This window comes from Oryctolagus cuniculus, chromosome Y (genome assembly GCF_051225735.1).
Source record: "Oryctolagus cuniculus isolate XC-2025 breed Fujian yellow rabbit chromosome Y, ASM5122573v1, whole genome shotgun sequence".
Lineage (NCBI taxonomy): Eukaryota > Metazoa > Chordata > Mammalia > Lagomorpha > Leporidae > Oryctolagus > Oryctolagus cuniculus.
Genome location: NC_142889.1, coordinates 13,307,177 through 13,323,692, shown reverse-complemented (window position 1 = coordinate 13,323,692; position 16,516 = coordinate 13,307,177). Strand labels below are relative to the sequence as shown.

General features: G+C 40.5%; 2 pseudogenes; both read left to right on the top strand.

Moving 5' to 3' along the window:
- LOC127485582 (uncharacterized) overlaps nucleotides 1-16,516 on the top strand; it is a 226,917-nt pseudogene that overhangs the window by 14,777 nt on the left and 195,624 nt on the right.
- Nucleotides 14,080-14,490, top strand: LOC100341221 (vesicle transport protein GOT1B pseudogene; annotated as a pseudogene).

Sequence of the window (16,516 nt, the reverse complement as noted above, 5' to 3'; positions counted from 1 at the left end):
TCATAGCATATGTCAATAAACCTTTCTATTTTAAATTAATGACTAATGAGATTATCCACTGTTTAGCCTCCTGGCTTTGCCTGACGCACTCTGCAATGCTGTAGATATTTGAGAAGTAAACCAGAGGATGAAAGATCTCTTCCTTCTCACTCTCTCTTGCTGTAACTCTGCCTTCGAATAAATAACTAAATTTGTAAAACAAAAATATTATCCACTGCAAATTGAATATAATCAGAAGGAGAAATTCAAATTGGAAAGTATAACAATTTGGTAAAAGATAAAGGCATTTGTTATATAGTAAAGAGATTATTATGCAACCCAGTATTCTCCTAAATTGTATGGAGGAAAAGGAGCACTGGTCATTGACTCTCACCCTTAGAGGTTTACTTGGCATCTCTATCTATTTTTTGGGTTTTTAAGGCACCAATATATTTATAAATCCAAGTTTATATATTTAGTTATTTAGAAGGTGGTTAATCACCTTGCCACCCACCTCCAGTCACACACACACATACACACACACACACACACACACACACAATCTGATTAGGAATGCAATCAATCCATTGAGAAGTTTAATCTCTCTGGGCAACTTAATTTGATACTACAGCTATCAATTTTATGTAGCTTTGCTAATGCTACAGCAAAGCAGGACTGTTTTAAAATTTTATCAGTTACAAAAGGAAACAGTCATGGTTTGTACACATTACATTTATAATTTATCTAAATATTTTTGTATTTTCAATCTTTGTATTTAAAAGTTGTTTTATTTTCATTGAGCTCACAAATACTTTTATTTAAGCACTGATATTAATCTATCTGTCTTTAAACATTCTCTTTCCTTGTCTGTCTGGGTTGTGCAGACAGTATCCCCTCTGAGACCTCAATCTCTTAGTTCCTCAGTGGTTCCTGAATCTTTGATGATGCATTACAGCGGGTTACTCATTCATTATTGTCATCAGCAGCCTCACTGACAGAATCAGCTATCTGATTCACTGTGGACCTTCCTTGCCACAGGCTGGAGGAAGACAAGTGCAGTTTTATCTTATATGACTGTCTATAGGCTATCCTGCAAGCCCTGCACTGAGAAGAGATATGGAATATCTTTGTTCCAAGCTGGCATACCTGGTGCTATGAACTATTTCCCAATTCTTAGTTATTTCATTTCAATCTCTGGGTAATACTCATTTCATTATTTTAATTCTAATTAGTAACTAGTGAACTCATAGGTAATTTTTTTTAAGTATTTTTAATTTTTTTCAGGAAGAGTTTGCTGTTGATGAGGGTTACATGGGTTAAGGATTGATGTGACTGATTAAGATTTCTGTCTTTTTTCTGTTTCTAAAATCAGTCATTGCAGGATCACTAAATCAATCTTGTTTTAGTATGCTACTATGCACACTGTTCCAGGATGTACTTCCTCGACTCAGGGTTGAGCTGAGAAGTGGAGCAGGGGAGTAGCATTGTTATTATTTGACTTGGAAGCCTCATGTCATTCACTAGAGCAGTAGGGAGGTAGCAGCATGCATGTCATCTTTGCCAGCTAATGTGTGAAATGGGGAAAGTGTGCATATGTTTTGTTGCCTAAGCTTAGGTTAGTATTCATGGATAAATTAGAAAAACTTAGTAATGAAAGCCAGGAAGTGATTAATAGTGTTTTAGTAATCCAAGAATATTTTCTCTCTTCTCTCTCTCTCCTATCTCTCTCTGTCTCCTTTTGTCTCTGTACTTATGCCTTCCAAATGAATAAATGAATCTTTATAAAAAGCCACCACCCTATCTCTGGTTATAGTTTCTCCAAGTTGCCTTGCTGAGGTTGGAAGTTAGAAGAACTAATGTGTGCTCTAAAGAAAGGGCTGAACCAATCATTTACTCTTGGATATAATTATGTGTTGCTCCCTTTGGATCTTCTTTAAATTTTTTTTCTCTTAGATAGTAGTCCTGAGCCATAGGCTACTATGACTATCTGATGATTCAGATATGCTGAAACGCATAAACAAAAATGCAGGATTGAAAAAGAAACCAATTTGTTGAAATATGGTAATCAAAATATTAAAAAGAAAAAAATGGTAGAGAAGATGTTCATTTCCTGGGCGATGGAATACACACACTTTTCCCTATTTCTTCCCTTTGAATATAACTAAAACATTTGTACATTATGGAGGAAACAAACATAAAAAGTCTGAAATGTAGGAGCCAGCATTGTGTTATAGTGGGTTAAGCTGCTGCCTGCAATGCCAGCATCCCATCTGGAAACAAGTTGGTGTTCCAGCTGCTTCTTATCCAGTTCCCTACCAATGTGCCTGGGAGAGCAGCAGAGGATGGTTAAAATGCTTGGTTCCCCACCACATACAAGGGAGACCTTGAAGATGCTTCCATCTCCTGGCTTCAGTCTGGCCCATCCCTGAGTGTTGTGGCCATTTGGAGAGTGACCCAATGGATGGAAGATCTCTCTCTTCCTCTTTCTGTAACCATTTTTCAAATTAAAAAATAAATCTTTAAAAAAAAGATGAAATGTAGAGAGATGTAGGACAAACAACCAGAGACTAGACCCAAGGAATGAGATGAGATGGTGGAAAGTTCTCTAGCTTGTCCTTTTGCCTAATATATGTCACACTTGGGCCCCAACAACTGGTAACCCAGAAATGCCAGGAGAAAGACAAAAAATGTCCCAACAAAAGCTCTATTTCCTAAGGCAAATGATCAGGAAAGGAGCAGCCTCACAAGACAGATCTGTTTGGGGTTGTCTCTCCTTGTTGGGTGTCAACATAAGCCAGCACAGAACCTGGACTTAGCTCCAATCTGAGAACACAGCAGGACTGCTTCTATAGAAAAAGCACATCCCAAACCAGCTGCAGCATGTTTGGCTAAATAGGATGTAGGTTCTCATCATAATTACTCACTCAGACTCAGAAAAGCACTTGTCATACCGAGAACCAGACAAATGTCAACTTGCATAAACCCAATAAGTAGATACCAACAATGAGAAAGCAGAGATGTTAGAATTATCTGACAGGGCTTAAGGCAACAATTATACATTTGACTGCCTATATTTGCAAAAGAAATGATTGTCTTTATAAAGCAAAACAAATTCAATAATCAGCAAAAAATCCTGAAACCAATAAATCCAATGAGGTCTTAGAGTTCAAGATAAACAAGCAAATTCAGTAGTATTTGTATAAAATAGCAATGAATTACAGGCAACAAAATGAAAACTCTAATGCAACTGTAACCACTCAAATGAAGGAAAGGGGTCAGCATTATGGCACAGTGGGTTAAGTTGCTGTGGGTGGTACTGACATCTCATATGGTCAACGGTTTGGGTCCCAGCTGCTCTACTTCCAATCCACCTCCCTAATGTGTCTTGGAAAGCAGCAGAAGATGGCCCAAGTCCCTGGGTCCTTGCACCCATGTGGGAGACCCAGATGAAACTATTGTCTCCTAGTGTTCTTCAACCCAGCTCAGCCCTGGCAGATGTGACCATTTGGAATAAGGAAGAAGGAGATAGGGAAGAAAGGGAGGATGAGATGTATCACTAAGTTCTTAAGATTGTGTATATGAAATACATCAAATCTGTTCCTGTTACATATATAAATTCTAAAAAGTAAATAAACCAATGACTCCTAATTTTAAAATATCACATATTATATTTTGGTTAGACTGTTTTTATAGGCAAAAATTGTTTTGGAACTAGAGAGAGAGAGAGAAAGTTGTGACCTAGCTAAAATAACTTTCACATTTATCTTATTCAAAGAGGATTTGTTATTAAAAGGCAGAGCCTGTAGTTTATTCAGTCAATACAAATTCATGGAGCATATAGAATGTGCCTTCCCAGGCAATCAAGTCTCCCATTTGCCTCATCACTTAGTTTTTTTGTTTTCTTGCAAGCATTTGTCATAATCTAGAACTACCTTGTTACTTTATTTGGTAACTTGTTCTTGACATTTGAACCCACAAGACTGTACATTCCACATGGGTAGGAATTTCTTTTATTCCTCTGGGTGTCAGTAGGGCCTTGTTTGAGTAGGCAGTCGATGAGTATATTTTGAATGCAAGCTTGGGCCAGAGATTAATGAACTATTGTGCCTTAAGAAGATGAGCTGGATCTTGAAGAATGGATCAGATAAGGGAAGATTAAGGGAAAGGGGAACAATCCAGACAGAAGGTCATCAAGAGTTAAATCCTAATGGCTTTTATAGCAGTATTTGCTGCCCTCCCAATTAGAATAAATAGCAAAAACATTGAAGCTATGATTTTACATTAGATACTTTTGAGGAAAAAATAGAGTTGTCAGGGTAGGGACAGACTCTAAGGAACATCCAAAGCCAGACAGGATTTTGGAGCTGGAAGTGTTTTTAGGGATCCAGTCAACTCCCTTAGAGTGAAGTAACTGAGGAACTAAGGGGTGATGGTCACCTGGTTAACCAGAAAGTTAATTCTGTACGATCAGAATCTTATTCATTAACTTAAATCCAGTGCTCTAAGGTAATTTGGAAATATTTTAATAGAGAACAATATATGGTAAAATGGTGTTTATGGAAAGAAATTTGGGGCTGGTGCTGTGGTGTAGTGGGGAAAGCTACCACCTGCAGTGTTGGAATCCCATGTGGGCACGTTTGAGTTCTAGTTGCTCCACTTCCAATACAGCTTTTTTCTATGGCCTGGGAAAGCAGTAGGAGATGGCTCAAGGGCTTGGGCCCTTGCACCTGTGTGTGAGACCTGGAAGAAGCTTCTGGCTCCTGGCTTCAGATAGGCTCAGCTCCAGCCATTGCAGCCAACTGGGGAGTGAACCAGCAGATGGAAGACTTCTCTCTCTCTCCCTTTTTCTGCCTTTCTTTCTCTGTGAACTCTGACCTTCAAATAAATAAATAAATCTTAAAAAAAGAAATCTTACTCCATATTTAAGGCATATTGGAAGAAAATCTAATTCAAGGGAACACACAAATACTAGGAAGTAAAACTGGCATGACACAAATGAAGCCTTGGTGAGGTGGTGAATATATGAAGGGGAAAGAACAAATTCACACTGGAGTGTAAACAAACAGAACAAAATCAATGCTACTGTTTAAATGGCTCTTCTGGAGAAAATAGCTCTTGGCCTGAGGATATTTTTGTTCAGTCCCACCTAGAATATTTACATGATTTGTTTTCAGTTACATGCTTTTTAAAATATTCATTTTGTTATATGAAAGGCAGAGTTACTGAGAGGCAGATTCAGAGAGAGAACAATTGAGGACTTCTATCCACTGGTTCACTCCCAAAAATGGCCACAATGGCCAGAACTGGGCTGATCCAAATCCAGGAGCCAGGAGCTTCTTCCAGGTCTCCTTCCTTTGGAGCAGGGGCCCAAGGACTTGGGCCATCTTCTACTGATTTCTCAGGCCATAGCAGAGAGCTGGATCAGAAGCAGAGCAGCTGGGTCTCAAACTGGTGCCCATATGGGATGCCAGCACTGCAGGTGGCTTTTCTTGCTATGCCACAGCACCGGCCCCTTCAGTTACATTTTGAGAATACATTTTTGATTGGATTATATATTTGAAATGCAGAAATACAGAGAGAGGAGAGAGAGACAGAAAGGGAGAGGGAGAGAGAGGTGTTCTACCTGCTGGTTCACTTCTTCAAATGACCACACTGGCTGGGATTGGGCCAAGCCAAAGCCAGGAGCCAGAAGCTTCTTCAAGGTTTCCTATGTGGGTGCAGGGTCCCAAGCACTTGGGCCATCCTCTACTGTTTTCCCAGGGATATTGGCAGGAAGCTAGATTGGAAGTGGGGTAGCTAGGACATGAACTTGTGCTCATATGGGATGCCGGTGCTGCAGGTGGTGGCTTAACCAGCTACTGCACAGTACTGGCCCCAAGGGCATGCAGTTTCAGTTAAGAGTTTTTGGGGGTTGGCACTGTGGCATAGCATGTAAAGCTGCCACCTGCAGTTCCAGCATTCAATATGGGCTCCGACTCCAGTCCCAGATGTCCACTTCCAATACGTCTGTCTACTACAGTTACCTGGAAGAAACTTCAGGCTCTTGGTTTCAGATTGAGCCCAGCTCCAGACATTGAGTGCACCAGCAGATGGAAGATCTCTCTCTGCCCCACCTCTGTATAACTCTTTCTTTCAAATAAATCTTAAAGAGTCCATGCATCATTCAGCCAATCAATAAATTAATGATATCATCAGTGAGCAATGGGTCCTGACTATCTTGCAAGACATAATAATTATAACTGAATATTATATAATTATATAATATTATAAAAATAATTCCATGAATTATTTTTGTAAACTTTCATTGAGATGGGTTATCTCCAAATATTGTATTGTCTGGTCATGATGGATTATGAGCCAAAAATCAGACCTTTGCTTAATGCCATTTCCTCAGATTACAGTGCATTTCTTAACTCCAGGTGATTCCTCTTTTTATCTGTAAGTCCAAGAAGAGGCTCTTTTGAGTTGTTACAGTCTCCTTGAATGACTGCAAACTTCACCTTAACTAAGATGTTAAAAATCAGGTTAAATTTGTGTGGTTGGGCCAGCACTGTTGCACAGTGGATTAATTCTCTGCCTGTGGTGCCAGCATCCCATGTGGACCAAGGTTCTAGTCCTGGATGCTCCTCTTCCAATCCAGCTCACTGCTATGGCGTGAGAGAGCAGTGTTAGATGGCTCAAGTGCTTGGGCTCTGCGAGACCCAGAAGACACTCCTGGCTTCTGGCTTCTGGCTTCAGATCAGCTCAGCTCTGGCTGTTGTGGCCATTTGGAGAGTGAACCAGCAGATGGAGGACCTTTCTCTCTGGCTCTCCCTCTCACTGTCTGTAACTCTACCTCTTAAATAAATGGATAAAATCTTTTAAAAAAAGGAAAAAAAATGTAGTCACCATGTAGTAAATTAATTTCTTATGCTGTCAAAAAGCATCTAAGCCAGAATTGAGGAATCTGTACATGTCAAAGCTTACCAATTCAATGGCAGGGATGCTCTATAAGATCAGGCTAACTCCTTTAGCTGTGATTTTGGGCTTACATAGGAAAACAAAGTTAGAAATACAGTGACACCTGGCACAGGGTAGGCACCTCCCTGTCCCACACCACCCAAATATACATTGTGCACTTCCATCTATGATACCTGTCATGTCCCAGAAATTCACTACTGTTTCTCTTCTCTCCAACACAATGATAGAAATTTGAACCATGAATGGTAAAATATTGTGGTTGAATAACAGCACCTGTACAAGAGACATGCTCCAGTGAAAATTTTGGGGATTGTTTCAAGTGATGTCATGACAGATAACACAAACTGTTCTATTTGTTTTTTCAGAGTGCCTGTATGAAATTACTCTATGTTAAAACATTTCTGTTTCAAACAGAGTGACAAAACATTATCAAAATGAAGAAATTGACAGGAACATTATGTAGTGTATACTTGCAGGGTTATGTGGTTTCTCATATTAAATCAGTCTCTTAAAAATGTGCTGGATAAACTGGATCTCCACATGTAGAAGCATAAAACTAGACCCCTGCCTTACACCTTACCCAAAAATCCACTCAAAATGGGTCAAACACCTGAAGCTATGACCCAATACTGTCAAATTCTTAGAGAATATTGGGGAAACTCTGCTTGACATTGACATAGATAAAGATCCTTGGAAAGACCCCAGAAACACAGGCAATCAAATCAATATTGACAAATGAGATTATATTAATCTGAGAAGCTTCTGCACTGCAAAAGAAACACTCAGCAAAGTGAAGGGGGCAACTGACAGAATGGGAAGAAATATTTGCAAACTATGCAACTAATAAAGGGTTAATATCCAGAATCTATAAAGTGCTCAAGAAATTCAATAACAACAAAAAAATCCAGTTAAGAAATGAACAAAGGACTTTTCAGGCATTTGTCAAGAGAGGAAATTCAAATGGCCAACAGATATTTGAAAACATGCTCAGGATCACTAACCATCAGGGAAATGTAAATCAAAACCACAATGATATTTCACCTCAACAGGCTCTCATACAGAAATTAAACAACAAATGTTGGGAAGGATGTGGTGAGAAAGGTGCCCTAATTCACAGCTGGTGAAAATGTAAGCTGGTACAACCACTATGGAAGACAATATGGAGATACCTCAGAAATCTGAATATATACCAATCCTATGATACACCATCCCACTTCTAGAATTTACCCAAACAAAAAGAAATCAGCATATGAAAAACTTATCTGTTCCACCATGTTCACTGCAGCACAATTCACAAGAGCTAAGATATGGAATCAATCAAGTTCTCCATCAACTGGTGACTGGATAAAGAAATTATGGTGTGTGCGTGTGTGTATATATACACACACCATAATTTCTTTATCCAGTCACCAGTTGATGGATTACTAATAACCTGTAAAAAAATATGTCTTTTGCAACAAAATGGATGCAACCGGAAACCATTATACTTAGTCAATTAAATCAGTCTTAAAAACACAGATACTATGTTTTCCCTGATCTGAGGTAACTTATAGAGTACCTGAAATGTAATGCATTGGAGTGAAGTGAACATTTTGAGAATCAATAATTACTTACAGCCTGTCTCTTTCATTGAGGAACAGGTTTTTTTTTTTTTTTTTCATACTATTTGTTGAACTCCTTTACTTAGTGTAGGATTAACTGAATGATCATTAAATACACTGAAATTAGCTTTTTGTAAAAAATTAAGAGAGGGAATGGCAAAGGGAGAAGGAAGAAGAATTGGAGAATGGGTGGGAAGGAGGGTAGAGTGGGAAGTATCATTATGTTCCAAAACCTATACATATGAAATACATGAAAGTTACATAACTTACATAAAATTTTAACAAATCTTAAAGACAAAGATGCCAGTAGGCAAAATGCTTAAGTACAAAGACAAATACTTATGTTTGCTGTTGATGCAAAAAAAAAAAAAAAAAAAAAGTCCACAGGGGAATGACAAATTCTCTCAGAACTAAGCATCTTGTAAACATATGCAATGGAAAAGCAGACTCAAGCTCAACCAAGAACACAGCCACTGTGCTGTTTAAGGCTAATTTGTCTTCCCCACTTGGTGTCAATATACTAAAAAGTAAGGGATTAAAAAGATGTTCTAGGCTTCTGTGACTGTTGAGTCTATTTCTCCTCTTGTGAGCTGCTCATTTGTTGGGGGGACACAACCTTTCTAGACTCTTGCAATATTTGCAGTAGGTCAAATTCAAGGTTAACTCACATTTGCTGGCCCACAGCTCCTCGATTCCTTCTGACCACAGCAGTGCTTCCTCTGGGGGAGGCCTGCAAGAGAAGTTCTGCAGTTAAGAGGGCACATATCAGGTCCCCTTTCCAGCTCAGCTGTTCAGGTTTGTGAGCACAGGATTCTCAATTTAAGTAATGAAAGTTTGTTGTTTGCTTTTCTTGCTGGTTTTGGGCTTTCCAGGAGTGGAAGAATTTTTGCAAGAAATAACTCAATCATGTCTTCCAATCTTTTAATCTTAAAAAAAATCACTAAGAAGACAGGTTTGAAAGCACAACTACAGCTGAATATATTTTTATCCAATAAAGCTGTCTAGTAGCTACAGACAAACCAAATGAGACAAAAAAAAGTAGCAATCTTATCGACCTAATATTTAAACTTAGCATCGAATTACTGAAGTTTCCTCAGTTCCTCAAACTGTAACTACTAATGTTAAGAGTAAAGGTCAGAACTACCTTAAAATCACAAAGATATGATTTTTTTAAGATTTATTTGTTTATTTCAAAGTCAGAAGTACACAGGAGAGGAAGAGAAAGAGAGAGAGTGATCTTCCATCCACTGGTTCACTCCCCAATTGGCTGCAATAGGTGGAGCTGTGCTGATCCGAAGCAAGGAGCTTCTTCCAGGTTTCCTACATGGGTACAGGGACCCAAGGACTTGGGCCATCTACTACTGCTTTCCCAGGCCATAGCAGAGAGCTGGATTGGAAGAGGAGCAGCCAGGACTTGAACCCACACCCATATGGGAATGTACCACTGCAGGCAGTGGCTTTACCTGTTACACCACAGCACCAGCCCCATCACAAAGATATCTTAATATATTGTACATTACAAACAGCAGATGATGGGACCTGGCACCATGAATTAAGGCACCCACCCCATATTGGCAATGGTTTGAATCCAGGCTGCTCCACTTTCAATTCAGTTCCCTGCTAATGCAGCTGGGAAAGCAGTGGTGGATGCCCCAAGTCCTTGGACCCCTAGGCCCTAGTCCAAGACCCAGAAGAAACTCCTGTCTCAGCCTCACCCAGCCCCTGGTCCTTGTGGCCATTTAGGGGAGTGAACCAGAGGTTGGAAGACTTCCCTTGTTCTGCCTCTCCCTCTCTGTAACTCTGACTTTCAAATAAACCTAAAAAAAAAAAAAAAGATGTTATTTCTGGCCCAGAAACGGTGGCAGTTTCTTTACAAGGTTAATTGCTTTCCACCTTCAGTCCTGGATGCACCAGAGACCATGCATAGGGAGTGATGAGTGATGACTGGCCCACAGCCTCACACCCCTCTGACCCACAACACTCCTTTGAGGAAGACACTGCAAAACTATGATTTGTTCCACAGTCATGACTGTGTGAGAATGGCTTTATCATGAAAAAGTGAGAAAGGACTCAAAAGGAAGTCTTCAGCCAGCAAAAACACGTCCCCTGATATGAGCAGGCATGCAAGATTAAGTTAATCAGATTCATGAGCTGGAAAACTATGCCCCCAACCCCTATGTATTCCACCTGTATTCCCAACTTGCCAAGCAGACAACTAATCATGCCCCTTTGGGGAGTGCATAAAAAGCATGGAGCCCTCTGGGCCTGCCCTTGCCCTCCCAAGCCTCCAGGCACACAGCTTTTTAGCAGCCCCTCCGGTGTCTGCCCACACCACATGGTTTTGTGGTCATTCCCACCTGCACGGTTTTTCCTCTCCCCATGGCTCTGGCCTGTGAAGGCTTGTACATGGCCCTTGTTCACCCCACGTCTCTTAGTGTGGGGCCTTCTGGCTGCCTCGGGAGCCTGCTAGCTTGCCCCGCCACTGCTCTTCTGCCCACGTGCTCTCTCTCCCTTGCAGCCTCTGGTCTACTCCCTGGAAAAGCCTGGTGTGCCTCAGCTGCTTTCAATTTCTCACCCCCTTCCTCTTGGTAAATCCCTCACTTTCCTGTGTATTTCTCTCACACTCTAAATGCTAGACTGTACCATGTTTTCTCATTTACAGAAACTCGATATTTAGAATTCTTATCTAAATAGACAAGGACCCTCAATATATCAATCTTGATTTTAAAATAAAGGTAAACGATGTCCCGCCCACCCCCTCCCCCCAGCAGCAGCACAGGATGATCAAGAGCACAGCGTGGCCAGGGTTCCTGGGACGAAACTGTTCTCAGCCACACACAAGGCCGCTCCACCTGCCTCCTTGCAAGCCCTCCCCGAGTGTCCACACTCAGAAAGTGAGCACAGCCCTCGTAGATACAATTTCCCCGGGTAAATTAGTATTGTGCACTTGGCTTTTCTGCAGACGTTCAGGTTACAGGGTATCCCAAAGTGCCGCGTGTGTAGCAAGCCACATGTACTCACGAGGACCAGTTCATCTTCTCCAGCTTTTCCACACTCTTGGTGTCATGCCGTACCAGTCCCCGCACACACAGACTACTAACCCGCAGCCCTCAGCGGGCGTGGAGGTGGGTCTCTGGGGGCCAGCCCCGCTCTTCTAGAGCGATGATTGGCTGAAGGCCTACGGCAAGGGCAGAGCCTGAGCCTGTGCTGGGCACTGAAGCCCGCTAACTGGCTGGAAGCTGTTGACGTCTGAGCTACCGCTTAGAGCGCCATCTGGCGAGATGCCACAACCTGCAGGCCTGCAGAAGGCGATGAATTTTTCCAGGTCACACAGCTATGGCACAGGCTGGCTCAGGCCCTCCTTTCCCCCAGCCTGGGGAATCTCTGCCCCCTAGCTGAGCGGATTTCCGGAAAGCACAACTGTGCCTCTGCTTCCCTCCTTAGTGGGCAGGAGAACCAGTAACTCCGCAATACGGGGCCGGGTAGTCTCCAGCAGCAGGAGACAGTGACTGTCTGAAGGTGACACCTGAGGTGGGCCTGCTTTTGGGTGGGCTCCGGGTGGGCGTCTGTGCTCCTGGGCCTGTGGGGCTACTCATCGCCTCCTGGCAGCACTGGGAGCTGGCGTCCTGGTGGGGAGGAAGGGTGAGTGAGGCGCAGTGAGCTCCGAACTTGGGCGTACCGAGGTCTTTGGAGTCTAGCAGTGCAAAGAGACAAGCTCGCCTCCTGAGTCACTGCTGGCCAGCTTAGAACTCACCAGAACCTTTAATTAACAAAAACAACGTATATAGTGGTGCGGTTGGGTGGGAGCACTTTACTTGAATGAGCTGCATTTGTGAATTCTTCAGAAACCACCACCCCCTCCCTACTCCTGCAGCCTTAAAATGATTGGTAAATGGGGCATCCCTGTGTCCTAGCGAGTAAAGCCGCTGCTTGCAGTGCTGACATCCCATGTGGGCACTGGTTCAAGTCCCGGTTGCTCCGCTTCCAATCCAGCACTCTGCTACAGCCTGGGGAAGCGGTAGAAGATGGCCCAAGTCCTTCAGCCCCTGCACCCGCATGGGAGGCCCAGAAGAAGATCCTGGCTCCTGGTTTCATATGGACACAGCTCCAGCCCTTGCAGCCATTTGGGAGTGAACCGATGGCTAGACCTTTCTGTCTGTCCCTCTCTCTATGTGTAACATTACCTCTCAAAATAAATAAATAAATCTTTTTTTAAAAAATTGTATCTAATGTTGTGAACTAACTGTGCATACACAATTAGTTAAGCAAGAAGAATAACAAAAAATAATAAGGAAGAGGAGAATGAGGAGGGGAATGCTGAGATAATGTGGTACAATAAGAGAATGAAAATGTTTCAGGGCTGGCGCCATGGGATATTGGCTAAAGCCGCCTCCTGCAGTGCCAGCATCCCATATGAGCATCAGTTCTAGTCCCGGCTGCTCTTCTTTCAATCAAGCTCCCTGTCATGTCCTGGGAAAGCAGTAGAAGGTGGCCCAGCTCCTTGGTCCCCTGCACCTGTGTGTGAGACCCAGAAGAAGCTCCTGGCTCCTGGCTTCAGATTTGCATAGCTCTGGGTGTTGTGGCCATTTGGGAAGTAAATCAATGGATGGAAGATTTTCTCTCTCTCTCTCTCTCTCGGCCACTGCCTCTGCCTCTGCCTCTCTGTAACTCTGCCTTTCAGGTAAATAAAAAAAATCTTAAAAAAAAGAAAAAGAAAGAAAATGGTCCAAGGAGAAGGAAGTAGCAAAACAGCTGAATGCTGTTGCGAGTTTAAGATAAAGGCAGGGAAGTGACATTGACTTAGACAAGATTGAAGTTGTTGGCGATATTGCTTAGCACAGCTTCTATGAAATGATGAGGATAAAGTCCAGTTAGAGTAGACTGATGAGATGAGAGGATAAAAAGTGAGGGAATGAAAGAATGACTGTAGAAAGCACTTTAGGGAAAGAAAGGAGAGAATTGAAGTTGTAACTCTAAAGGAGGTGTGATCAAGGAAACATCTTTTTCTCTTCCCTCCCTCCTCCCCCTCTCCTTTTTCCTCCCTCCATTCCTCCCTTTTTTCCTTCTTTCCTTCCTTCTTTTCTGCATAAATACTTAATAGAGAGGGGAATTTTTTGCAGAAGTAGTTGAGAGTTCATCCAAAACCCAAAGTGAGAAGCCTATAGAATCAGGAACACATCATCTGTTGAAAGAGGAGAGAGAAGGTAGAATTTATATGTGGGGAAGGTGTCTTGCATGGTAGGAATATTAGAATTCCCAACTCATTCATTATACTTGCTCAATGAAGTATGATCCAGGTCATCAGTAGACAGTAAGGGACAGTCAGGGTTGATACAAATTTGAGGAGGAAAAGGGTTTGGAAAAGTAACATGGATAGTGGAGAAACCAATGTCCTTGGGAAGTATAGTGTAATACTCACCAGTGTTGAGTGCCCATTTGAATCTGAGATTACAAATAAAAATGGGTTCATTTCTCCTGACTCAGCTTCCCACCATTGGCATTCTGAGCTGCTGCCACTGCTGCCCTTACCACCACAGCCATGATCTCCTTAACAGACACCCAGAAAATTGGAATGGGATTACAGGATTTGGAGTGTTTTTCCTATTCTTTGGAATGGTTCTTTTTTGACAAAGTGTTACTTCCTATTGAAATGTTTTGTTTGTGGCTGGCTTGGCTTTTGTAATTGGTTTAGAAAGAACATTCAGATTCTTCTTTCAAACACATAAAATGAAAGACACTGGATTTTTCCTGGGTGGTGTATTTGTAGTCCTCATCAGTTGGCCTTTGGTAGGTGTGTTTTTCAAAACTTATGGATTCTTTCTCTTGTTCAGGGGCTTTTCCTGTGGTGGTTGACTTTATTAGAAGAGTGCCAGTGCTTGGATACCTCTGAAATTTACCTGGAACTAGATCATTTGTGAATAAAGTTGGAGAAAGCAACAATATGATATAACAAAAAGTGAATTTGAAGAATCATTTAAAATATTATTTATAAAGTTCTTTGAAGAATATTCAGCACAAAATTAAATTTCATGAAGTAGCTTTTAATATTCTTTACAGAAGTTTAAAATGTATAGCCTGCAAAGTACCAACAGCAGTTAGCAAAGAAGCAATGAAAAAACAGGCCTTCTAATCAAGTGACCGGAAGTCAGTAAGCAAACTGAGGGAGAGGAAATCATGTTGCAATGTGTATTGAGACTCCTGAAGGCTGTCTTCATTGTTTCCACCAAGTATGATTTTTTTTTTTTTTTGCAAGTTCAGAAGCACCCATAGGCATTTGCTTTGTAGAAATGTCCACTACAATGGGAAATATATTTCCAATGCATTGTACCTTTGAAAGTGTTGCATGAGTTAGATTAGATTATATCCTTTTGATGTATTAAAACCAAGGGAAACCCAGTTTTCATGTATGAATTGCTTTTTTTTTTTTGTAAATATGTGGTTAAAATAAAACTTTTATGGTCTTTCTGAATCTTAATTTTTTACAGCCAGATGTAAATCTGAACTTTGTAATAGTCTTTTTTTCTGGAATAGGCAGAGGTCTATTAGTTCTCTTACTTCCTAAATTACAGCTGACTAAGCACTTTTCTGGTCAACCACACACTCTGGAAGTGTGGATGCTTCTTTGGACTCTGACCTCCTGAGTTTCTGTATCCTTCATTACATGTTAATATTTAATAGAAAGCATTTTTGACCATGAAGAGGTCTGTTATGAAACTTGTCTCATTAAATATTCTTCTACTTAATGATACCAAATGATGCAAACCAAGTAGATTTTTCTACATCATGATGTGGTTTTTCTTCATTCTTTTATTTTTTTTAATTTTAGCAGTGGCTTTACTATTTTGTTTTTAATTAATTAAAATTTACTTTTAATAATGTTTACTTTAAGACATATAACATATTAAAATGTTAAACTTATAACTTATTAAAAGCAGTTCATTTAATCTGAATCTTCATTTATTTTCACCTTTTTCATAATATACAAAAATGAGTATATATGATGTATACTTCATATGATCATTCTTTGGGTTAAGGAAATGGAAAAAATATTTTAAGTTCACATCCTAAGGTTATTTTATTAGAATTAAACTGGCCATGGTTACCTAAAAATATGACACTAAAAAAAAAGGTGAGAAGTTGCTGATTGACAGCAAGAAACAGCAGTTGTTTCTTTTATAATAGATGTGGAAACACATTTCAACAGGCACAGTACTATTTGTTTTATCATGAATGTTTGTGCTATTTATTTTTAAACACTTTCAAAGCTTTTTAACACATAAAATCCTAATTGAAATTTGTGGTATTATTTACAAACATGTCTACAAACTATATTACAACTTGTATTATCTTTAGTAAATCTTTTGATGCACGTAGAATTCCTAACCTTGTTCATCTAAAGAAAGAAAGACTTGGTACATAGTCTGATGGTTCAGTTTTGGAGATTTCTGTCTTTTTGGAAACTTTCATTTGACTTAAGATGTATCTGTGAAAATGGCGATGTATGGAGACTCCTACCTCAATCATTCATGGAATAAAAGACCTCAAGTTGTGTTTAATGTTCTTCAAAAATTAATATCCTCACTTGGGCAGTGTCAAATGTATATACATTGAGTGTTGTCTTATATAGGTGCCCTGTAGGACTCTGTTAAACATATTTTTGACTGATTCATATCATTGACAGTGGGTCAATTATTTTCAGAGTAAGAAGAGTATCTGTTGATGTAAAGCACATCTATATTGTTTCACTTCTTTGTAGACATGTATTTCTTATAAAATGTTGCACTGTAACAGAGATACCTTTTCAACAAAAAAATAAAAATAGAAATAGTAGAGGGAGGAAGAAGGGTGGGAGTATGGGCAGGAGGGAGGATAGGGTGAAGGGAATCACTGTGCTCCCAAATTTGTATATATGAAATGTATGAAGTTTGTACACCCTAAATTTTTTGAAGTAAGGAAAACACAATGAGCACCCATGC